The sequence below is a fragment of the Hemicordylus capensis genome, chromosome 2 (genome assembly GCF_027244095.1).
Source record: "Hemicordylus capensis ecotype Gifberg chromosome 2, rHemCap1.1.pri, whole genome shotgun sequence".
Lineage (NCBI taxonomy): Eukaryota > Metazoa > Chordata > Lepidosauria > Squamata > Cordylidae > Hemicordylus > Hemicordylus capensis.
In genome coordinates this window covers 186,833,698-186,858,365 of record NC_069658.1, presented here as the reverse complement: position 1 = coordinate 186,858,365, position 24,668 = coordinate 186,833,698, and the positions used below count along the sequence as shown (strand labels likewise).

The 24,668-nt window shown below is 47.7% G+C and overlaps 1 protein-coding gene across 1 annotated transcript in view; it reads left to right on the top strand.

The window, feature by feature from the left end:
- Positions 1–9,562: 9,562 nt before the first annotated feature.
- The window catches only part of GATA1 (GATA binding protein 1), a 28,833-nt gene continuing 13,727 nt past the window's right edge, over positions 9,563–24,668 (top strand). The window contains exon 1 of the mRNA XM_053293752.1: positions 9,563–9,684. The gene's annotated coding sequence lies outside the window, so the exon portion shown is untranslated. The remainder of the gene's footprint in view (positions 9,685–24,668) is intronic.

Below are 24,668 nucleotides of genomic sequence, written 5' to 3'. Positions count from 1 at the left end.
CAGTGTTTCAGAGCTGGCTGAAAACAGCCAGCACTGGCACACGATCAATTAAATGGGGTTAAGGGAGTTCTTGCTCCCTTCACCTTGTTCAACAGTCCAGCTGCTTAGCTGGGTTTGCCTCTGAAGCGCCACCAGGAACCATGTGGCCAGTAGTGGCTGGTGGGCAGTGGAGTGGGTGGGTGGGTGGGTGGGGCAGGAGAGAACCTGGTCATCAAGGCAGAAGCCTATCCCCACCCCCTTTCCTCCATGCCAGCCGGCTTGGGTATTTACCCAAGCCTGCCATCACTGAGGAAAACAGAAAAAGCAGGACAAAAGCAGAAAGCAAAAAAGCCAGAGCAAAAAGGTCCCCAGTGGTTCCCGCGGGCAGCCCAGCCCAGTCTTGGCTTCTTGTGAGAACAGCCTCATTGTGTATGTACTGAATTTGGATTCCTGATAACCTCAGAATCCAGGTGTTAGTAATGCTACCTTTATACACTCACACACACACACGCTAATTAAAATCCCAGAAACTTGCACCATTTTTGAGCAACAGGTTGATACAATAAAATATATTTTCTCACCTTTTTTTTTTTTAAAATTTTCTGTGATTGAGCATGGAACTGGCAGAGGCAAGCTGCAATGTGGATGAATGACGGTCCTTGCTACATTTCTAGGGAATGACCAAGGAGCATCAGCAGAGCAAATGGGGGAGCCGAGTCAGTGATCAAAACTGATGTGCTGCATTGTGCTCAGCCCCAGCTTGCTGGGGTTTTTCCTCTTTATCTGGCTCAGAGATAAGGCACTTTTCAGAGAACTAGCTGTCCCTTTCACTTGAATTTGATGTCAGCGGGAAACTTACTTGTCCCCTCCCCTGTTTCCCCCCCCTCCCCTGTTGCTAGCAAGGATTAATCCAGAAACTTTGACTTTGTACTCAAGTTTGTTAGAATGTAGCTGCTTCTTCTCATAGATCCCCTAACTGTACTAGAGGGAGCATCTGGTTTCATTTTAAAAATGCATCACGTTTCTAGCCCTCATGGTTGTGAAGGATCTAAAATGTGTTGCTTCTCAAGTGGAGAGTCCAGCCATACGTTTGTAGCTTCTTGAGTTCCAACCCGTATAGTGGTGGGTAGGTCAGGAAAGAATGTGTTACAGAACCACTTTCAGAAGATTAGCTGTGTTAGTCGGCGGCAGCAAAATAAATGTATTCTTCTTTTTCCACACAAACTGCTTGGAGAATTTCTAACTGAAAAGCAGCATATTATTATTTTATTTTATTTTATTTATTATATATTATACATTCATTTCTAAGATGCCACAAGACTCTGAAGTCTCTGTGAAGAATCTGTGACACCTTAAAGACTACTGAATTTATTGTAGCACAATCTTTTGTGGACTGCAGTGCACTCCATTAGATGCATGGTTATCTTAAGTTGGAAGCGGGTTGTGTGTGTGTGTGTGTGTGTGTGTGAGAGAGAGAGAGAGAGAGAGAGAGAGAGAGAATATGGATATGGAGGGAAGGGGAAAATGGAGACAGTGGTGCCAAATGGCCATAAAGTGCAAGAGGTCAAGGGGCCAGTCACATGACTAGGGGGGAGGGGGGACGGCTGCTCCAGCTCACCTTCCCCAAGACCAGGGGTGTAGCTATAATTGAGCAGATGGGTTCAAAGAACCTGGCCCCCCCAGCTCTTGTCTGAGGGCCCCCGCAGCTCCACCCCTCCCTATTTTCTTCATTATTTCCCTCACTCCGAGGGGCCACTGGGGAGAGGGGCGAACACAGGCCCTTCCCCCCAAGCGACGCCCTTGCCCCAGACGATCACTAAAAGGCTGCTGGGAGCGCGGATTGTGCTCCCTGACAATCTGTGCGGTGACACTCAGCGAGGAGCTCCAGAGGCTTCTGGAGATCCCACAATGCACTGCGCCACGGGTGCTGTACATGGACGGGATTCTCTGTCAGAAGGGCAATCTGTGATCCCATCTCTGTGTCTCCATGGGCTGTGTGGAGCCCGAGGAGGCACACAAGCCAGGTTAAAGGAATGCTTGCTCCCTTCACCTTGGCTTAGAGCTGGGCTGCTCATGAGAACAACCTCATCGTCTGTGACAATTCAATGTAACGCATAAATGTATATAAGATAAGCACAGTGACACATTACTGCAGCCGTGAGTGAGGGAAGAGAGCTGGTCTTGTGGTAGCAAGCATGACTTGTCCCTTTAGCTAAGCAGGGTCCACCCTGGTTGCCTATGAATGGGAGACTAGAAGTGTGAGCACTGTCAGATATTATTCCCCTCAGGGGATGGAGCTGCTCTGGGAAGAGCAGAAGGTTCCAACTTCCCTCCCTGGCAACATCTCCAAGATAGGGCTGAGAGAGATTCCTGCCTGCAACCTTGGAGAAGCCACTGCCAGTCTGTGTAGACAATACTGAGCTAGATGGACCAATGGTCTGACTCAAGATATGGCAGCTTCCTATGTTCCTATGATGATGACATAGCCTTTTTAGCTTTGCCGTGCTAATTAACTTTGTAATGTGTCAGGAATTACATTGCAAGCCTGATGAATAGAATTAAACCTCTTGATATATTGATATGTTCTAATTCAGCAGTCTCACAAGTGGTTCTTGAAGTACTTGAAAAGGTTGTGCAGTAGGGAGAAGAGGCTTAACAAAATGAGAAGAGGAGGCTGTATGAGGTGTGAGGGGGAGGGCAAGAGTGGGGAAAAGACGCAAAAGGGGCTGAGATCGTAGACAGGCCAGTGCAAAACAAATGGAATAAAAACAGACAGAAAGAAAGAGGTTTTGTGCTATTTAGATGCGTACACTCAATAGAAAGTTGCAATTAAATGTGAGCCTTTAACACATGTACCTTTATGATACATGTCTTTGTTGCATTCACACATGCCATTTTTAAGTATGTAAAATAAGAGGCCGAGAGCTTTAAATGACTAGAAGGTCGAATTTGACTCCTGGCTCTGAAGCATTGTCAGCTGCCTCCAAGCAACCGGCTGGATGGCTTTTATTCCTGGCCTGTTGCTCCAAGGAGATCTGGACACATCCCTCTCCAGAATACGTGACTGACTGGCCAGACTTTTCCAGCTGCCGTTCCTGTTGCTACTCTCACACAAACTCAAGCGTGTGCACGCATACAAGCAAAGCGAATGCTTTGCTAAGTTGACATTCTGCCTCCCGGCTCTGCCCTGTCACCAAACCCAGAGCCCAAACTGTCTCTCTGACATCTGATAAGGCCTTATCAGAGCTGTCCAGCTCTGCTAGCTCAGAACTGTTGTCTGCAGCTTCAGCACCACCCCAAGAGCAGGGTTGCAAAGAGCCGCAGGGGGCAGGGATTCAGCAGCTCAGGGGCCAGGAAGAAGGAACACACTCGCAGGCTCCGAATCCAGCAATGGCCAAGACAAGGAATTCTTCAGCCGATGGGATTTGTGGTGGCTACAGGGGATGATTTATGAGCTTAACTGGCAGCTGGTCTAGGAGAGAGCCATTGTCGTGTAGGGGTTAACAGGTTGGACCAGGAAGATTTGGGTTCAAATCCCCACTCAGCCCTGACGCTCAGTGGGTGACCCCGGGCCAGTCCCCATCCCATAGCCCATTGTACATTGCAGATTTGTTGTGAGGATGAAAACAAAGAGAATGGACCATGTACACCATCCTGAGCTCCTTGGAGGGTGAAAGAAAGAAAGATCGAATGGCAACTTTGGGAGTCCAAGCAGCTATAACCTGAAATCAAAGAAGTGGACCCCAGGGTCTCCTGCAGGAGGGGGTTTCCAAGTTGGGTCCCCAGATGATGTTGGACTACAGCTCCCATCATCCCCAACCACAATGACCAAAGGAAATTATGGGAGTTGCGGTCCAACAACATCCAGGGACTCAAGATACAATATAAAACCAGACTATTTTATTTATATACCACTCCTCGACGAAAAGCTCTCAAAGCAGTTCTCTATAGAATGGCTCCTCCCCCTCCCATCATCCCCTGTGACATTGCAATGCAGCCTGTGGTGCACCTCCGAGAAGAACAAAGGCCATTTTATTGGCACCTCTAAGAATACTGTTGCCTCAAGCAACCATAATGGGCAGGCATGCCATTTCAGAAGGCAAAGAGGCCGCTATAGGAAGGGGCAAGCTTCTCAACAAAATTTACAGATCTGCTCTTGGATTCACTTACACACACACACACACACACACACACACACACACACACACACCCCTGCTCCAAAACAACCAGTGTTGTATTTTAGAGGCATTTGTTGTGGTTTCATTTTAATAACTTGCGATAGAAGCTGAAGCAGCAAACAGTAAGTCCAGTTTTATTTTAGAGCAAATGGATTTGTGCCTTTGGCATGCCTACCCACTACTCTCAGGCCTGGTCTATGCAAACGGCTGAATAAGGTGGTAGACTGCTAAGATGATAGAGCAGACTATATCCTTTCCGGCTGCAAGATGGGGGTGACATTTCTGAAGGCTCTCCCCCGCACCTAGTCTCCAGTAAGTAAAAAACTAGTACATAAGGGAGGAAGAACATAGGAACATGGAAGCTGCCATATACTGAGTCAGACCATTGGTCCATCTAGCTCAGTATTGTCTACACAGACTGGCAGCGGCTTCTCCAAGGTTGCAGGCAGGAATCTCTCGCAGCCCTATCTTGGAGATGCTGCCAGGGAGGGAACTGGGAACCTTCTGATGCTCTTCCCAGAGCGGCTCCATCCCCTGAGGGGAATCTCTTACAGTGCTCACATGTGGTCTCCCATTCAAATGGAACCAGGGCAGACCCTGCTTAGCTAAGGGGACAAGTCATGCTTGCTACCACAAGACCAGCTCTCTGGGTTCTATCCCAGCCCACTCCCTACTGTGCTAGTTTTCTGATTGCAGAACTTTGTTTTAATGTAGAGAAACATTCAAAAATGTAATCCCCTCCTGCTGTCTGAAGTAGTGAAGTCCATTCTACCACCTTACAACCCTTCTACCTCATGATTGCTTCATTCTGCTGCATGGGTAGACCAGACCCCAACAGAACCAAAAGAACTGACCAGAGAGAGAGAGGTGCTCCTTGGAAAGACTCACATGGGATCTAAAGCATGGGAAGCCGGGGCCTGCCAACTGGTCCTTAGCAGGCCCCACTCCTTGTCCAGCTCCTTACTCCATGACTAGCTATCAAGACTTCTTCTATGGTTGCCTGTTACATCTTTGTTTGAAGCATCTTACATCTTACCCCCATCAAAGTAACTCTTCAGCCTCTCTAGGCAGCCCCGTGTTCCATCTGAAGATCTACCCTGCACTTATTCAACCCCATAACTGATTATCCTGTGTCCAGAAGCAAGAATCAATAGTTGCCCCCAACATGGTTTTATCATGGTATACTCCTCTACCCATAATATGCTTATTTCTAAGCAAAACATAGAAGAGTTATTTGCTCTCTCCTTGTACCCTTTATCTCTTAGATCCTTTATTATTACGTTTGGTTTTTTCCTGATTCTTTTCTAATTTTACAGATCTCTTTGGAATCTTCTATCTATATATTTAATTCTCTAAGGCAAACCCATGGCTAATCCCATGTGTGGCAGCTCTCGCGAGAGTTCGGATTGCTGCTGGATAGCCACGGGACATGTGGGAGAGAGGACAATGGCAGCTGCAGCTGATGAAGAAAACCAGCCAGAAAGCAGGGGGTGGCGAGAAACCGGGGGGTGTGGGGTGTGAGGGAGAAGAAGTCCGCCCACCCGCCCGCCCGCCCGCAAGTCAGCCAGCAAGTAGGGGGTGCTGCCGAGAGAAGGAGCCGGTGCCCGGCTGGCCATAAAGTGGCAGGCGGACCAACTGTCCGGAAACCAGGGGGGAGGAGCGGCAGGAGGGAGAAGAAGCCCACCAGAAAGCGGGCGGGAGGGGGGAGAAGCCAGCCCTGGCCGGCCAGAAAGTGGAGGGATGGGGGACGAGAAAAAGGTGGCATGGCGGCTGATGGGGTAAGAAGGTGGTGGCGGGTGGGTGGGCCGGCTGGAGGCGCAGATGCTCTGTGTCCAACCCAGCTAGTTTTATATTATTATTATTATTATTATTATTATTATCATCATCATCATCATCATCATCATCATCATCATCATCATGATGTAATAATAAATAACATTAATAAATTCATAATAAATAGTAAAATACTATTCAGGGTTTGGATCCGAGATATCGTAGGCATTGTCTGCTGCCAGTTTCATCTACCCACTTTACAGGATCTTTCAGAAGGGCCTGCTTTGGGTACCAGGGTCTGCTGAGGCTTGGCCTTTCCGCACTAAGGTCTTAGGAACATAGGAACATAGGCAGCTGCCATATACTGAGTCAGACCGTTGGTCCATCTCTCTCAGTATTGTCTACACAGACTGGCAGCAGCTTCTCCAAGATTGCAGGCAGGAATCTCTCCCAGCCCTATCTTGGAGATGCTGCCAGGGAGGGAACTTGGAACCTAGATGCTCTTCCCAGAGCGGCTCCATCATCCCCTTCGGAGGAAAATATCTTACAGGGTTCACACTTCTAGTCTCCCCTTCAAATGCAACCAGGGCAGCCTTCTTGGTGGTTGCTCCCAGATTATGGAATTTCCTCCCAGACGAGAGCCATACTAGCCTTTCCTAGGCTCCTAAAATCTTCCCTTTTTATAAAAGCTTTTGGGCAGTAAGGACCCAGGCTGTTGCTGATATCCACTATAGTGGTTTTACTAGCTGTGCTTTTAATTTACGTTGTCAATGTATTTTAATGTTTTATTGTACATAAAGGGGTCCCAGAACAAAAAGTGGTTTTAGAAATGCAATCCATCCATCCATCAATCAATGTTGTAATTCCTAAACTGTGTGCCACAAGGAGTGAAGGCTCCTATGAGCCTTTGGCACCTACCCACATAGGAGGCTACCCACTGCATGTCTGTATGATTGACTACGCTAGACTTATTGCTTTCCCTTCAGTATCTGCTGGGGGTTAGATTCTGCTTTTGTCTCTCTGCAGTGGCTGCAGGTGGATCATCTCCGATGTAAATATGCAGCAGAATTGCCTTGCTGGTCACTGTTCTGAGCTGATGCCTTCCCTACAGAATCACAAGCAGAAGCTCTCGTGTAGGGGTGTCATTTTCTCTTACACCTTCTAGAAAGAAAAACCCGTCTGATTTCAAGAACACAGAGTGCCTTTGGCTATCAAGAACACAGAGTGCCTTTGGCTATCAGGAGTTTGGGGAACACTGATTTATAGTGTCCCAAAGTGAATATGGGGAGCGATCACGACTTAGTAGTAAAGCACAGGCTTTGCATTCAGGAGGTCCCAGGTTCAATCCCTGACAGCATCTCCAGGTAGGGCTGGGAAAGACTCCTGCCTGGAACCCTGGAGAGCGGCTGCCAGTCAGTGTAGACAGTCCCGAGCGAGATGATGGACCGATGGCCTGACTCTTGTATGAAGCAGCTTCCCACATTCATACAAAAGCAACACTCCAAAGGAGGACAAGGCCCCTCAGGGTCTTTTTCTGCAGCCGGGCAGTGTGTTGTCCCCGTCACATTATACCTTTACCTGTTAACTCCTGCAGCTGCTTAATCCAGCAATAAATCTGTGTAGCACTAGAGTGTTTGGGAAATATGGCATCCCTGAATCAGAACTGCCGCACCGGGGGAAGGTGGCTGGACTCGGCACATCAAACAAACAGTTCCTGTGCAAAATAAAACAGCGGATTGCGCCCAAGGCCATTCCGTTACTCTGTTCTGGCCTGGCTTCTGAAGTCGCATGCATTAGTAAACTGACCAGGTCGATTTAATCTGCTGTACAGATCACACAACCACTGTTATAGATACGTTTCATCACCATTTGCTGTCTGGATAGGCAAGTTATGGTTGGGAAGCCAGGAATGGAGTATATTGGCATGTTGTGTTTGTGTGCATACATTTCAGTGCATGCCCTCTTATGTCAAGCTGCCTCTGCCACCCACTCAGAACCAGCCTAGCACAGTGGTTAGAGGGTTGGACTGGGATTGAGGAGACTCCATTCAACTCCCTGGGTGATCTCTCAGCCTAAGCAACAGGATTGTTGTGAGGATAAACACCACTCCGGGCTCTTTGGAAGAAGAGCGGGGTATGCATGTAAATAGATAAATAAAATTTCCCACCTAGGGAACTGGGGTGGCAGGGGCTGAAACATGAACCCTAAAGACAGAGAAAATAGGAACCATTATTTACCTGGGTCAGGAAACAAAAATGGGTATTACTGTCCCTGTAAATAGGGACATTGGGAGCATATCACACCATATGAAGAGCAAAATAACTCAGCACGTGTTTCTGCTTCTCTGTGGTGCAGACCACTCAGCATCACTCTCAGACCAAGAGTTCTGGTGCACAATTGTGTTAGAAAACATGGAGAGCTGGTCTTGTGGTAGCAAGCATGACTTGTCCTCTTAGCTAAGCAGGGTCTGCCCTGGCTGCATCTGAATGGGAGACTAGAAGTGTGAGCACTGCAAGATATTCCCCTCAGGGGGTGGAGCCACTCTGGAAAGAGCAGAAGGCTCCAAGTTCCCTCCCTGGTAGCATCTCCAAGATAGGGCTGAGAGAGATTCCTGCCTGCAGCCTTGGAGAAGCCACTTCCAGTCTGTGTAGACAATACTGAGCTAGACGGACCAATGTCTTGGTATATGGCAGTTTCCTATGTTCCTATGTTCCTAAAACCTGCAGACTTGTCCACATATAGAAATAAATCAGACTACATGCCTTTACCTTAGGAACTTTGGAGGCTGCCTGATACCATCTACTTCAGTCTTGTCTTCAGTGACTGGCATCCACTCTCCAAAGTTTCAGGCTGGAGACTTTCCCAGCCGTACCAGGGGATGCCAAGGATTGAACCTGGGACCTTCTGTATGCAAAGCTGGTGCTCTACCTCTGAGCTGCAGCCTCACCCCCCAGAGGGGACTATCTTACAGCAGACATGTAGTCACCCATCCACATGCAAACCAGGGCAGAACCTGCTTAGCAAAGGGAATAATTCACACTCACTATCATAAGACCAGCTCTCCTTCACACTTCTTCACTGTGTCAGAAAATGTGCAGCTATATCCCTCCCCTCACAGAACACAGTACAAAAGATATCTTTTGCTTGCTATCTTTAGGAAGAGATAAGGACACAAGATATATATTCCCTGAGACTGTTGACTTCCTACTCTTTTTTCTTTCTATATTTGAACAAGCCTAGGCCCCAAATTCTCCCTGTAGTTTGGGATGAGAGCTAAGAAGTCTGTTTCCCAGGTCCTACAGTAACCCACTACAGGTTTCTTCCTTTTCAGACACAAACTCCAGATGAGTTTTTCTTCTCCCACTCCACATGTTAGAAAGCTCACTCCTTTAATTGTTTCCCAAAGGGGCGTGCTCCTTTCATTTGGCCCACTTAGGGGGATATGTCCATGTCCCCCCCCATTCCGTCTCTTGGGTCTTCAACCTCCTTGCCAGTCCCCTTTGGAGGAGGCGGAGACATCACTTGGGTGGCTGTTGTGTCATATTTTTTGGCCATTGGTCCCCTCCCTGTTTTTCTCTTTCTCTCTGCCATCAGTGCAGCCTGGGACCTTGTAGGAGGACTTAGTTGAGACAGAGCAACAGGCAGAAGTGGGAAAACTTTCTCCAGTGTGAACCCAACCCTTTTCCCCATATTATCTAGACTTCGCAGATCAAGACACACTGAAAAAGTTGCCAGCGTGTGTGCTCAGCATCAGGTCAGTTCAATCCAATGTGTGTGTCCAAAATCCAGTTTGTTGAAGCTAAACCATTTATTTGTATTTGGGCTATGGATTTAGTAGTCATGGCCAGGGAAAGCTTAGACATAGATATAGATTGTAGAGAAATGGAATGGGAAGGGGTAGCTAGCAACCATGAAATTGCACCATGGCTAGATAGAAAACAGTGCTGAAAGGCATTGGAGCTCATATTTTGCTCTGGATGCTCTTAATTGCTAATGTGCTGCTGGGACCAGCTGTTGTTACCCATGCATGAAGGAAACACACTCTGCACATGGCTAGAGGCATACTTGTCTTCATTATTATTTTTGCATGGTCTAGTGCTAAACTTTGGCATTAAAAACAGCCTAACCCTGGCAACGGTCATTTCTGATGTTGGTAGACTTCTTGCTGCTTCTTGCTTCTTGTTCAGGTAGGTAGCCAGAGGCAGTGCCGGGGGCAGTTGTCCTTCAAATATCGAAGATGTTGGAACTGGCAGTGCAGTGGCCCAAATGCATTAGGAATAAATAGTTCAAGATTTCTGGATGTGAAAAGGTCTCAACAGAAGCTGGTACTAATGGTTATGTATGTGTGCTGCATGTCGGAATGGGTGTATCATGAGAATGTGATATTATGCCAGGGATAAAAATGCCCCCTAATAGATCGTGATAACTGACATAATTAAATTGACTATCAGATCATCTGATAATCAATCTTTGTCCATTTCTAGGTCAGATTAGACACTGAATGTTTTGGATATGAAGAGTGAGTTCAAGAGAAGCTTCTTTACAAACATGCTAGAAAAGCATTGAGGTTGCAATCCTGTGCACACTTATTTGGGGCCAGGTTCCACTGACTTCAGTGGGACTTGCTTCTGAGTAAGCATCACGCAGGAGTAGGCAAAATATGCAAGGGCTGAGTTGTGCGACTTATTTTGGTGCTGGAAAGCAAACAAGAAAACAAAGGGGTAGCTCATACATTTCCTTGCACTGACATCTGGTCGTGGGAATGCAGACTTCCAGACTTGTTAAGAATTCTTCATTTAGAGAGAGAATGAAGTGGATTAGCAGCACAAAAACAAACAGATGAGTATGATTGCAATGATTCCGGAGAGCACCAGGGTGGACGTGGGCAACAGGGTTGAGCAGAGTGAGTGAGAAGCAAAACATCTGCCAACATGTGGAGAAACGTGCCCATGAGAAAAGGATGCCAGAGGGAGTGCATTGCCTAGGAATGGAGGGACAGCAGTCAAAATCATCATTTGTAGAGAGGCTGATCCACAAGCTGGATCAACAAAAGGGACCATCTTTGTACAGAGAATGCAAAGAAGCTGTAGGACACATGTAAAAGATGCTGAAAGCCATAGTGTGACAAGAGGTGGAAGAGTTTGGGGATAGAGAGGGACAGACCGACAGCAAAGTTATTATGAAGCGGTGGCGGGAGAGTTCAGCCATATTTGCTGCAGAGTTCCGAAAGAACATTCTAGGAGTTCCAGACGAACAGATCCACCCAACTGGTTCATGGAGCTGTTTTTCACATGATGGCGCTAAAAGGCATGTTGGATCCCCACTTGCAGAATTTGTGCCTCAGGCGAATGTTTTAAAATCTAATCTAGGCACTTAAGGCTTTGCATTCACCTTAGAGACTGATTTAAGCACAAACAATCAGGCTGTAATTCCATACAGCTTTACATGGGGCATTTCCGAGTAAAGAGGCATTGGATTGAGTTGACAAGCCTCACGTGGAGAAATATCCCAAATACTACAGATGAGTATAAGAGGTACACCCTGGTCATTAAGGAGCCTGGACTTAAAGGCCTTTGGAGGCCCCCCCCCCACTGCAAGTTAAGCATCATCCCCCTATACACACACCCATGACAAACGCAGTGTTTCTAACATGTGGGTTCTGGGCACAATCAGCAACTGAACTCACAAGAATGTCAGAATACAAAACAGGTATATTTATGCAAGTATGCATTAGCAGAAACATTTCAATACACAACTTATATCCCCACCCCACATATTTCTTTTCCCCCTCTCCCCTCTGTCTCTAAAGCACCCGGCGCAGGTCACAATCACACTCGGCTGCCTGGCACAGTGCAGGCCAGCGGCGACCACACCACCCAGGACAGACTAAAGAGGGTTTGGGGTTCCCCAGGGGTTAGAGCACCACTGAGTATAGAGCTGTGTTATCTGGTTAATTGAAGTTGTCCTTATGTATGGGGAACCTGGGTTCAAATGCTAGCTCAAACACTAGCTTTGCCTCAATTCTTCATCTGTAAAATGTGTCTGCTCAAGTCTAAATGCATGGATTTGTAAGCATATCCCATAGCTTTCAATAGAACTTTTTCTCCTGCAAGAAAACATGCTTAGGCTTGCAGCCTTGGAGTCCATGCTGGTAGACCCTGGTGGGGACGATTAATGCATAATAATTCTTAGCACTGATATAGCACTTCAAAGCATATAATATTTCAGAAATATTTACAAAAACCCTGTAAGATAAGCCAGTATTATTGTCCACACATTACAGCTGAGGAGCGCAGAGAATGTGTCTTGCCCAAGGCCACCTAGTGAGTTCATGAAGAGGCAACATTTGAACTGTGGACTCTCCCCACCCCAGCTCACATGTGTAGCAACTACACTACACCAAATATGGAAATGTTGTTGTGCGTGTATGTGCGCACGCACACACACACACACACTCACATATTTAGGGACAGAAAGGACTATGCATCCAAATAGAATTCTATAAAACTGAAAGCAAATTCGAAATCCGCTGTGAAAGAGGGCATACAAGAAGTGTGGGTTAAACTGCTAGAGAAGAGAGCATAAGATGAATGTGTCCTCCTGAGACGCACAACAGGTTAAAATGACATCGATGGCTAGGTAGGTAGCATGAGGGCATAGATGGAAAGGATTTGTTCTGACCAATAACAAGAGAGGGATGTAGTAAAAAGACAACAAAACACTTGCTTATTGTTTGAGGCTTCCTTATAACTGCCTTCCCGCTAACTTCTGCCCCAAAGGCTAATGCATTTGAATCTCATTTCATTGCTGTCCTGGATAAGGAGAAGGACCCAAATGGGATGTCCTGGAATACTGGCAGGGAAATGGGCTTCAGCAAATGGGGAGCACCCTGCCTTTTCTATTTCTTTCCTCAGTGGGATTCACTTCTTAGTTCTATAAGAATTGTAGTTCTATAAGAAGCCCTGCTGGATCAGGCCCAAGGCCCATCCAGTCCAGCATCCTGTTTCACACAGTGGCCCACCAGATGCCTCTGGGAAACCCATAGGCAAGAGCTGAGGGCATACCCCTTCTCCTGCTGTTGCTCCCCTGCAACTGGCATTGAGAGGCCTCTGAGGTTGGAGGAGGACTAGAGCCACCAGACTAGTAGCCATTGATAGACCTGTCCTCCGTGAATTCCACCTCTGGATCTGGGATCTAGTGGATAAGAGGGAGAAGCCAGCCAGGCCTCTGCCTTGATAGCTCTGAGAAGGGAGTAGAATCGGCTGGAAAGAACAAAGCCAGGACTCCCAAGTCCTCCTCTGCCCAGTAGCTGGTTTACCTTCTGCCTAGGCTCTCGGGCACCTGGTTCTTTGGAAGGCTCCAAGTTCTTCTGAAGTTTCTGGCAGGGGAAGCAATATGTTGAAATGCAAGCAAGTCTCTCTCTGTTGGAGCATCTGATCTGTTTCAGGTTGGATTAAAATTGCTGCTTCTGATTCAATAGCCTGAGTACCCAGATAACAAATACCCCACAGATAATTATCTGAAGCTGGGACTGGCAGTAAGATTCTATAATCTCTGGGGCTTATACACCCAGCCCCCCTCTCCCCACTATAGCTTAGCAACAGTGTGCAGGGTGAAGGGGCTAGTTAGTTTGGCACAACTGTAATTTTGGTTGAAATGAAAATATTCGAAAGGAAATTTCATCCCTGCTGATAAGGACTGGTGTGGCCCAGAGATAAGGTGATGCCTCTGGTGTTTGTGGTGGAGATGTTTGTGGTAGTGTTGCTTTGAAATATGTCTCACGGGGTGAGGTGTGTGTATGGGGCCGGTGAGTTGTTTGGGGCTATGCCGTATGTCAGCATGCCTGCCAACATTTCACAGATAGGAACATAGAAGAGCATTGGGAGCTGCCTTTCAGTGAGTCAGACCATAGGTCTATCTAGCTCACTTTTGTTTACACTGACTGGCAGCGGCTTCTCCAAGGTTTCAACAAGAGTCTTTCTTAGCCCTACCTGGAGATGCCAGGGATTGAACACGCGGCCTCCTGCATGCAAAGCAGATGCTCTTCCTTTGAGCAATGGCCCCATCCCCTGAAAGCAGAGACATTATCATCACACCATGCTCTCCATTCTAAAAGGTTTGCAGACTGTGTCCTACCTTCCTCTCAACCATTATCATGCTGCCATATACTAAGTCAGCCCAGTGACTCCATCTCGCTCGGCATTGTCTACCTTGACTGGCAGCAGCTCTCCAGGGTTACCTGGAGGTGCCAGGGAGGACTGAAACCGGGGCCCAGGAGCAGGCCAAGACATGGTGTCGCCTGAGGGGAAGAACAGTGCCTGGCCCCCTCGCCCAGCCCTGGTCAGCCTCAGCATTCTCTGGCCTTGCCGTCAAAGCAGCAGAAGCGGCACACAAGCATACTCCGGCTAAGCCTGGCCTGCTCAATGTTGGCCCCCCCAGCTGTTTTTGGACTACAGCTCCCATAATACCCAGTCACAGTGGCCAATAGCCAGGGATTATGGGAGTTGTAGGCCAACATCTACAGGAGAGCCGAAGCTGAGCAGGCCTGGGCTAAGCCATCCAGCCCAGTAGTGACAGCAGAGGCCTTCATAATTCATGTTACTCAGGGGAGGGGGAAAGGGAAAGAGTGTGTCTCAGCGGGGCAAGGAAGAAGTGAAGAGCATGCCGCAGTGCGTGAAGAAGGAAGCGGCAGCAGGAAGCGGATCTGCAGAGTGGCAGCTGTGGGAGCAGGGGCTGGTGTTTGCTGCCCCCATGCATCCTCCTCGTGCCTGAGGTGACTGTCTCCTCTGCCTCATGGAAAGGCTGGGACCTTTGCTATGCTCTGCCATTGAGCTATAGTCTCTTCCATCTGCCGTTGCTGAAGGCTCAGCTGTATGCTGTATTTATTTACTCTGTCCTTCATTGATTTAAAAAGCAAGGCATACCCTGACCAGGAACTTTCTGAGACAGCAGGCTTTACCGTGAGTTTACTGCAAGGCTTTACTGCGAATTCGAAGTTGCCCCCCAAAAAACCAGCACAAAACATGGATTTAAAAAAAAAAATCCTGGATATAAACCAGGCTACACTCTAACGCGCAATGAAATACTGAATCATGTCCAAAGTGCTCCCCGAAAGCTTGCAGGGACTTGGGGGTAAATTTGGCCAGTGAGGAGATGCGAGCTAAAAGCTCTATGTGGAAAACGTCCAGGTGTTCACTGTCTGCGATGCAAGGGGGTGAATGGGAGGGTGCTAGCCATGCCTCCTGCTGTGCCCACACTCAGAGCTTGTCTGCAGAGGCATCTCATACTGACAACATTGGGGGGGGGATCACCCAAAGGCAAAAATCTGGAGAGGGATTTAACAGGGCCAGAAAGCAGGGGCTGTCCCTGTTTAAAAGAAAAGAGCCCCTGGAGCAAATACATTGGGACCTTCACCACTGGTGAGCCACCAAGCCAAACATCGCTCCCTAGTCACATTTTGTGGCCTGTGCCAGGTGCTCAACAGCTCCCTGTTTTTTGCAGATCCAAGTCAGTTGGAGGTTTATATAAGCCATGTTTATCAAGCCCCTGGTTGGCTGCCTTACATGACTGGCAGATTAGGTTTGGCTTTGCTGGTTATCAGTTGTGTTCAACCTGCTGTGAATTTTGGGGTAGGTTCTAGGGTTGTGGGCTGATATGAGGTGGACAGGTGTTTTTAGGCTGTTGCGGGATATGACGTGAGTGGTTTTGGAGAAAGAGATATCTGTGTATATTGGGTGCCAAGTGCCCCCTCCCCTGCCCTTGTATACAGCCTCCTTCTCGTCTTCCCTCCCTTTTATAAAAGTAGTGGTGCAGTCAGAAGGGTATCTTACCACCTTGCTGGTACCCCAATAATCTGCTGCCAGAGGTGACTGCCTTACCTTGCCTCATGGAAGAGCCGCCTCATGTATATGTGTGTGTGGATATGCACACGACAGCTAGTCATGTTTCTAAGAGCAAGAGCTAATTGGAGGCAAGTCCTTGGTTCAGAAGTCACCTCAGGAACAAAAGGGGAGGAAACCTAAAGGTGCAAAGAAGATAACTTTGTTTTGAGTACTGAAACTCTTTCATCAGGTGCCATTCTAATTAAGTTCCTTCAAGGAGAGACAAAAGCTGCATTTCACATTACCTAAAAAATGCAACAACTATGGAATGACACTAATAATGAAGTGCTAGTAAACAACAGTTCATTGCTGTTGTTATAACACAAGTGTAACAGTGCTCAACTAATCTTTGCAGCTTGAGGCACCTTGAGGTCTCTTCTCCCTTTTATTATTGTATTTGGTGGCTTCATTTCTTCCCTCCTTAAATCTCACCTCAGCCATGAGTTCCTTAAGTGTTTACAGTAAGAGGAATTAAAAGGGAAACACTAATGGTGGACTTTGCTTCTTTAGCAATAGGTGCACATCCAGCTCCAGGCCTGCAGGTCCCCTTGGTGTGTATATCCCCAACCCCCGCCATGGGGAAGTGGTTTGACCTTGAACTCTCCCACCTTCCCCACTGGCAAATGGAGGAGCTGGAGCAGCTGCCACTCCTCAAGCTGCCACTACCAAAGAAGATTCCCCCCTCCCATTGGCCAGTTTCAATTGGTGAATGGGAATTGGAATGGAGATGCGTGTGGCAGCAACTTGCCCTCCTCCCTTCAAAAGCCGAAGCTTTCACTGCCCCCCACCCAATTCCCTAATGGGGAATTGGCCAATGCAGAAGAATATTCTTCAGTGATTTTGGTAGCACCAGTAGTGGCAGTAGTGACAGCTGCTCTCCTTCCTCTTGAGAAGGGGGAAGGAAGAGGAGACACCACCACCATGTCCCTGTTAAGGAAGATGGGAAGAGGAGGAACTACCACTGCCTCTGAGTCCCTCAGTAGCAGCAGCTCCTCCTTCTCCTATCCTCCCTCAGTGGTGAATGGGCTTCCTCCCAGAAGACACTGGGTCAGCACAGCATCCTTTGGAAATAAGCCCATTTGCGGATATGGAGAGCATAGGAAAGTAGTGGTGGTGGGAGCGTCTCTCCCAAGGGGCTCAAACCACCTCTGCCACTGCAGAGATCACAACCATGTTTGTGGATGAATGGACTTCCAGGAATGCTCAGAAGTGGAATGACCCAGTGCTCAGGTTATGGGGGGGGGGGGAGGTAGGGGGACCCTGAAAGAAATCCACAAGCCCTACCCTGATTCCCCACAGGTTTCACCAACAGCTCTAGGGTTGCCTGGTCCAGATGGTGAAAAAGGTCGATATCCATCTCCAAAAAAAGTGGAACTAGAGAACACTTTTCACAAAAAAGTCTCCAAAAGTATCTATTTTGCATGTTTATTGGTATTATATATGCATATTTTGATAAAAATTGGATAATTTGAGAATAAATATAGCACAACATGGTGAAGCTGATGACCAGGTGAACTGTATGTCTGCTCAGTCTGCTTTCTAGGTGCTGCGTTCTCAAGGCCCTTGCTTCTGGTTAGGTTTGCTACACAAACTGACCTCCTCCTCACAGGTCACCCAGCCTGCTCTCCCCAGCCAGGCCAGCAACTTCACTTCTTGGCTTGAGGCAGGGCAGCCAGGTAGCTGCCGAGTCAGCCTCTTTGCATGCTGGCACAGCAGCGCACCCCATGTGAGCGGCCATTTCTTTTTTCAGCACACCTCAAATTTATCCTTGTAATCCCAACCATATCCTGAAACAGTTAATGTCCTGAACTATATATCCTAGATTTGGAAGCATCCAAAAGGAAGTGGAGGAAGATGGCAGACGTGTTTTTAGATTGGGGTGGGGTGGGGTGTTTTCTTCATAATACGGACAAAATCTCTCCTATTCAGGCCGAACTGGATTCTACAATTAGAGCAGGGGTTGCCTGAGGGAACTGGGTTGCCTGAGGGAGGTGGAATTAGGTGGCACTATTCTACAGAAGTTCTGTTCCAACCTACCGGGTATGTTCCAGATGATGTCACTTGGAAACTGTTGCTCTGCAAAGCGAGAGTTAATGCAGGGGCATAGCCTCTATTGGGCAACCGAGTTCAAAGAACCCGGGCTGCCGCCCCTCAGGGGCCACACCTTGTCGCCCCGACATGCCCCCTGCATCTGACGTCAGAGGTGGGGGGATGAGATTTAGCTCTCAAATGGGGCCCTGCAGCTCCGTTTAGGAGCTAGATCATGCCCCCGCATCTGATGTCAGATGTGGGGGGCATAGCTAACCGCCCATGTCTGACATCAGACGTGGGAGGTGGGGTGAGGGAGGCCACTGCCGTTGCCATGGCTGGACGCAGTTTGCCGCTGGCCTCCCTCTGCTGGTGATGTATGGTGTTCCACAAGGCTCCATACTGTCTCCAATGCTCTTTAACGTCTAAATGAAACCACTGTGAGAGTGGTTTCATCAGGAGATTTGGTGCAGGGTGTTGTTAGTATGGCTGATGATACCCAAATCTATTTCTGTCTATCAACTTCATCAGGAAATGGCATAATTTCCCTAAATGCCAGCCTGGAGGCGGTAATGGGCTGGATGAGTGATAACTAACTGAAGTTGACTCCAAATAAGATGGAGGTACTGATTGACCCGAGACAGTGATTAGATCTGCCTGTTCTCACTGGGGTTACACTCCCCCTGAAAGGTCACGTACGTAGCTTGGGAGTGCTCCTGGGTCCAAAACTCTGTCTGGTTTCTTTGGTTGAGGCAATGGCCAGGAGTGCTTTTTATCAGCTTTGGCTATGCCCATTTCTGGAAGTAAATGACCTTAAAGCAGTAGTACAGTACATATGTTGGTAACCTCCAGGCTTCGCTACTGTAATGCACTCTATGTGGGGCTGCCTTTATATGTAGTCCGGAAACTACAATTGTTACAGAATTGTTGGTCTCTAGGAAAACCCAAAGGGACCATATAACACTGATTTAAAAAGAATTGTACTGGCTGCCGATATGTGTCTGAGCGAAATACAGTGTGCTGGTCATTACCTATAAAGCCCTCAACAGCTTAGGTCCAGGGTACTTAAGAGAGAGCCACCTTTGTCATGAACCCCTGCCACCTGTTAAGATCCAGTTATGGTTGCTGTCAGCTCCTGGTGGCGACTTGGGGCTGGGCCTCTATTGCTATAGGACTTTGGAATGCAGGGCTTTGGAATTCCAGCCAATTCCTTTGCATTCCAGCCAATCCAGGGCTTTGGAATGCAGTCCCTGTAAAAATAAGTTTCTCCATCTCCAATTGCCTTTTTAAAGGCCCTTAAGACACACCGGTTTTCTCAGGCTTTTAATTAAAATTAATTTTAAACTGTTTAATTGTTTTACTCTCTGAAATTGCTTTGTTTTACTCTGTGAATTGTTTTTAAATGTTTTTATTCTGTGAAAGTGTTTTAATTGTTATAACTTGGATTATGTATACTGTGTGTGTGTGTGTGTGTGTGTGTGTGTGTGTGTGTGTTTCTGTATATAAATATGATAGATAGACAGACAGATAGACAGATAGAATAACTGAAATGGCTGCGTCTTTGGATATGTGTTGCTTAAAGCTGTGTGTGTGTGAGGGAGGGAGGAGGAGAGAGAGAGCGCACGTTGGAAAGTCGACATGTTTGGGCTGTGCTATTCCAAACATCTAGGAATTTCCTGTTAGGTGTTTGTGTGATGTAATGATGAGTGCTGTGACATGCATGTGTACTTGTTGCTCATGTGATGGTTCTTTGAAACCCCCCCCCCCCCCCCGTGAGCACATTCTAATGGGAATGCTAAACTGGAACATTTCTTCAGGGTGCTTTTGAGGAGTCCTTTTCAGGGATCAGTTTTGTATTGTCTATATGTGTACACCCTTCATATATATATATATATGTGCTGCTGTGACTAACTCAATTCACATGGTGTGCTACCTTCGTATTCTTTTGCAAAATGCCCCCTCCACCGATCACGATCTCCCTATGAACCTTGTTGGGCACGAAGACCTGAAACTATACAGTAATGTTGGCAAGCATAGGTTCCTAATCTATGTTTAGCAAATAGTGTGAATACAGGGGCCATTTGCAGGGGGGTGCCCTTTGCCTACCCAGCACTTCCTATTGCAACTCTTTCCCTATTTACTTCCCCCTGCAATTCTTTTGAGGGGCCATCCCCCCCCATAATTCTCCCCCCCCATAATTCTCCCCCCCCCCCGGCCACTTTTCCCTGTTACATTTTGCCATTGCAACTCCACCACCGCCTGCTTTTCTCCAGCCAACCACGGAGACTAGCAGGAAGTCTGGCTAGGGGAAAATGGCTGGCTGGAGGGTTGCAGGAGGGGAAATGATGGGTGTGGGAAGAGTTACATCGGGAGCATCGGACATCGGAGTCATCCCATTGGTCCATCTAGCTTAGTGCTGTCTACACTGTCAGTAGCTTCTGCAAAGTCTCAGGCAGTCGTCTTTCCCAGCCTTACCTGGAAATGCCAGGTAGCAGCTACCAGCAGAAGCACTGGAAGCACCTGTACCAGATGTGCTGCCACTGAGCTAAAGGCCCTGAGCTCTTGCCTTAATGTTATCTGGCAAACACTGGGTTCTTATTCCATGCTTGCTGGTGTTCTGTGTAGTTTTGGCCTAAGAGCAGCAAGGATTCCTGGTTCTGGGGTGCTTTTTCTGCTGCAGCAAAATCTCTGAGGGCACAAAGTAGGGCATTCTTGATGGTCAGGGCTGTGTTTGTGTGATTTTAACCTGCCAATCAAAAGTGATGTGCCAGGCCCCTACAGTTCATAGCTTTAGGCATCAGGTAAAACTGCTGTTTGTTGCTGTTTGTCGTGTTCCTAGTTTGGAAAGTTTGGAAAGCTACTGCTGAAGAAGGGGGAAACTGCTGCTGTTTTCATTTTCATTTAAAAAAAAACGTTTAAAATGTTAAATTGGTCACTGTATGACTTTGTGGCATCTGTGATTTTTGAATTCTACTTATCTGTTTTTAAAATTGGTATTTTATACATTGTACACCCCTTTGAATGCCAGTTGGCAGAAATGTGACCAATAAGAGCAATAATAAAAATATATTTGTACAATGTGACACTTGGTGGTTGGGCAACATGATCCTGATTATGATTAAGAATATTTAAATACTGCTTTTCGACAAACAAGTTCTCAAAGCAGTTTACATAGTAAAAGGAATGAGAAAATGTTTCCCTGTCCCAAAGGGGTCACAGTCTATAAAGAAACACAAAGGAGATGTCAACAACAGCCACTGGTGGAGATGCTGTTCTGGGATGAATAGATACTGTACAAGTGATCCCCCTGTCCCCTGCTAAATATAATGGCCCAGTGGGGCAATGGCTTGACTAGCAAGCCAAAGGTTGCCAGTTCAAATCCCCGCTGGTATGTTTCCCTGACTATGGGAAAACACCTATATCAGGCAGCAGCGATATAGGAAGATGCTGAAAGGCATCATCTCATACTGCGCAGGAGATGGCAATGGTGAACCCCTCCTGTATTCTACCAAAGACAACCACAGGGCTCTGTGGGCACCCAGAGTCGAAATCAACTTGACAGCACACTTGACCTTTACCACTTTAAAAGGTGTCTCTTTGTTCAGGTAGCAGGGGTGGTTAGTGACTATCCATTGCTAGTGACTAGTCCAGGCCAATGGAAAAAACAGAGTGGTGGGCGGAGTGTTAAAAGTACTTGTCCTTTGCCATTTGAACATAAGCAAAAGGTACAACTCAAAAAGCAAAGCCTGAAGCTTGCTGGTAAAAGCAGTGAAGAGGCTTCTGGCTGGTAGAAACAGTCTCTCAGATGCTGGGGAGCTAGGCTGGTGTCCATTTGGAACCAATTGTGTCGGCCAGTGTGCTTGCTTCCTATCTGCTCAATCTGTATATTCTGGCAGCTAAACAGTTTACTACAAAAAAGTGATCGGAGCAGGGGTGTAGCTATAATTGAGTGAAAGGGTTCAAAGAATCTGGGTCCCCAGCTCCTGAGGGCCCTCCAGCTCCATCCCTCCCTATTTTCTTCATTATCTCCCTCACTCTGGGGGGCCACCAGAGAGAAGGATGAACACGGGCCCCCTCTCCCCTAGCTACGCTCCTGGATCGGAGGTGTCAGTCCTTTCTCGTCGCAAGGAAACCGACCCTGTTAAAAGCTGCCCTAGGAACGTCTTGGCATTTGGGGAATCGGGGAGCACAGTATAATCGGCAATGGCTACCCTGTGGAACTCTCACCACTCAGAAGCATGTGTTCAGGCAGTGTGTTGGCTGGCTGACCATGCACGTAGGTCTAATGGAACTCCTACGGAGGGAACTTTTGTTAGTGTTTGTCCTTTCCCCTTTTGTCTTTTCTAGCTGGCAGTAGTCAGCCAAGTGCCTTTGGAAGTTAACAAGCAGGGATTGAAAATGATGGCTATCTTCAGCATCTGCCCCCTCAGAGGTCCTCAGGGATGCAGGCTCGCTCTTGACTGCTTTTCAGAAAGCTCTTGAAGATGTGGCTATTTAGATAGGCTTTGGGTACTACTGAATATACCGCAAAGGAATGGCTATTTCCCCTCCTACATCTGAGAATAGGAGGTCCTTTAAAGCCCCCGGAGGGGAGGAAATGAATCAGAAGGCAACAAGCACCACGGGTCTCAAGTTCAAAGGAAGTTGGCATCTGTTCAGGGTTGATTTCAAAAGCTTCCTTTGGTACCCCGGTGCCTGAACACACAGCAAAGATGAGGCCGATAAGGCCTGGCAGCGGATCCAACTGCCAGCAGAACGTGACAGGCAGGAAGTCACAAGCAGAGCTGGCTCCAGGTTTCAGAGGGCCCTCAGCAGACTGCCTACAAGGGCCCCTCTTGGCCAGGTGGGCCCCGGGAAAGCCTCCCTGTCACCACCATACAAAAGCTGCGGGCAGGGGCAGCCCTTCCATGAGGCAAGGTGAGGCATTTGCCTCAGGCAGCAGTTTATTAGGGCACCAGTAAGGTAGCAAGATGCCCTCCTGCCCCTGCTTTAGGAAAAAAGGGAATGAGAGGGAGGAGGGTGTGTGTGTAGTGGGGGGGGGGGGCAGCATTTATCTCCCTGCCTCAGGTACACAAGGTCTTGAGCCCCGCTGGCCATGGGCACAGAAGTTATCTCAGGCATCAGCAGTCTGCTCTTCTGGGCCCTCAGCAGCTGCCCAATAATGCCCACCCCTGACATTGGTTCAGGGGCGTAACTACCATTAGGCAAGGGGAGGCGGCTGCCTGGGGGCCCCCACGCCTCGAGGGGCCCCCCAGAGGCAAGTCACATGTGAAGTGAGTGTGTGTGTATCAGCAAGGGGCCCATTTTAAAATCTTGTCTCTGGGCCCACTCCAGCCTCGTTACGCCCCTGCATTGGTTCATGCTTGGACCCCTGTCCAACAGTGTGGGCCCATGGCAGGAGAGCAATTTAACCCATGCCAGTATGGCAATTTAGTAGGGCAGGTTAGCATGGGGGGCTTTAGTAGCTGGGATGTCACAGTTCCAGCCCCACTGAGATCTTGAAGCAGTGCAGACAGAAGCTGGTGCCCCATCGAGGGGGAAAGAAAGCTCCTTCATCTTCTACTTCACTGCCACAAGATCCAGCCGTTGCCACTAGCTTAGGGCCAAAACAGATATGATGAGGAAGATCTGTGACTGGCTCTCCCAACACTTTTCTTTTTACTTGAAAGCCACCATGGGGGCTCAGCTGTTTTTTAAATGGAGCTGCAGAGCTGAGGAAAAGGGCTTTGCTCCCCTTCCCTGCACCATTTTCAAGTTTAAATGGACCCTTCTCCACCCTGTGAGAGGCCCTGTGGGAGAAAAATTACATACATGATACAGATATCTGCATCCCCCACCCCACCCCACCCCACCCCAGCAAGGCAATTAGCAGCTTTGGCAGGAGTGAGAAGTGATTTAAAGTGGGGAAATGGTCCAGGAGAAAATGTTTAAACACCCCCTCCCTCAGCATTTTGGAATCTCCTGTGGCTGCTTTCAAGTAAAGAAACAAAAACTTGAGAGATCTGATCAGAGCTTTCCATGTCACATTTGTCTTGGCCCTTTGATGTCCCTAACCCCCACCCCCACTCCCCAACAGGAAAGAGACATAATTAAAAAAAAAAAAGAAGGGTCAGTGGCTATTAGCCATGACAGCTAGTTGTTCTCCTGTCTTCCAAAGAGTGCAGGGCAATTGTCTTGGAGTTTTCCCTTGTGTTGTATTAACAGTCTGGTAAGGACGATTAGGCTGAGTAGAGCCCCTGGTGGCGCAGTGGTAAAACTGCCGCCCTGTAACCAGAAGGTTACAAGTTCGATCCTGACCAGGGGCTCAAGGTTGACTCAGCCTTCCATCCTTCCGAGGTCGGTAAAATGAGTACCCAGAATGTTGGGGGCAATATGCTAAAATCATTGTAAACCGCTTAGAGAGCTCCGGCTATAGAGCGGTATATAAATGTAAGTAAGTGCTAAGTGCTAGTGACTAGGCCCTGGACACCCAACAAACGTCATTGCTTAATGGGGATGTGAACTCACAGCTCTGGATACCACATGGCTCCTAGCCAGTGTGAAATTAGTATTAATTAGCCTCAGTATTAAGGCCCACTGGGAGTTTCTTGCTCTCTTTCACTCATTTTAACTGTCTTTCTGAAAGACTAGAATATATTCCAAGCAGTGACACAGTTTACTCTGCATATCCTTTAATTATTTACAGAACATCTGGGAAAAGTCAAATTCTCCATTGATTTTTAAAACTCATGTAATGGTGATGCGACAATGCATAGTAGAGAATTAGACATTAGTTTTCCAAGTATAACTCCACATAGTATTTGGGTATTTCATGAGCCCCAGCATACTG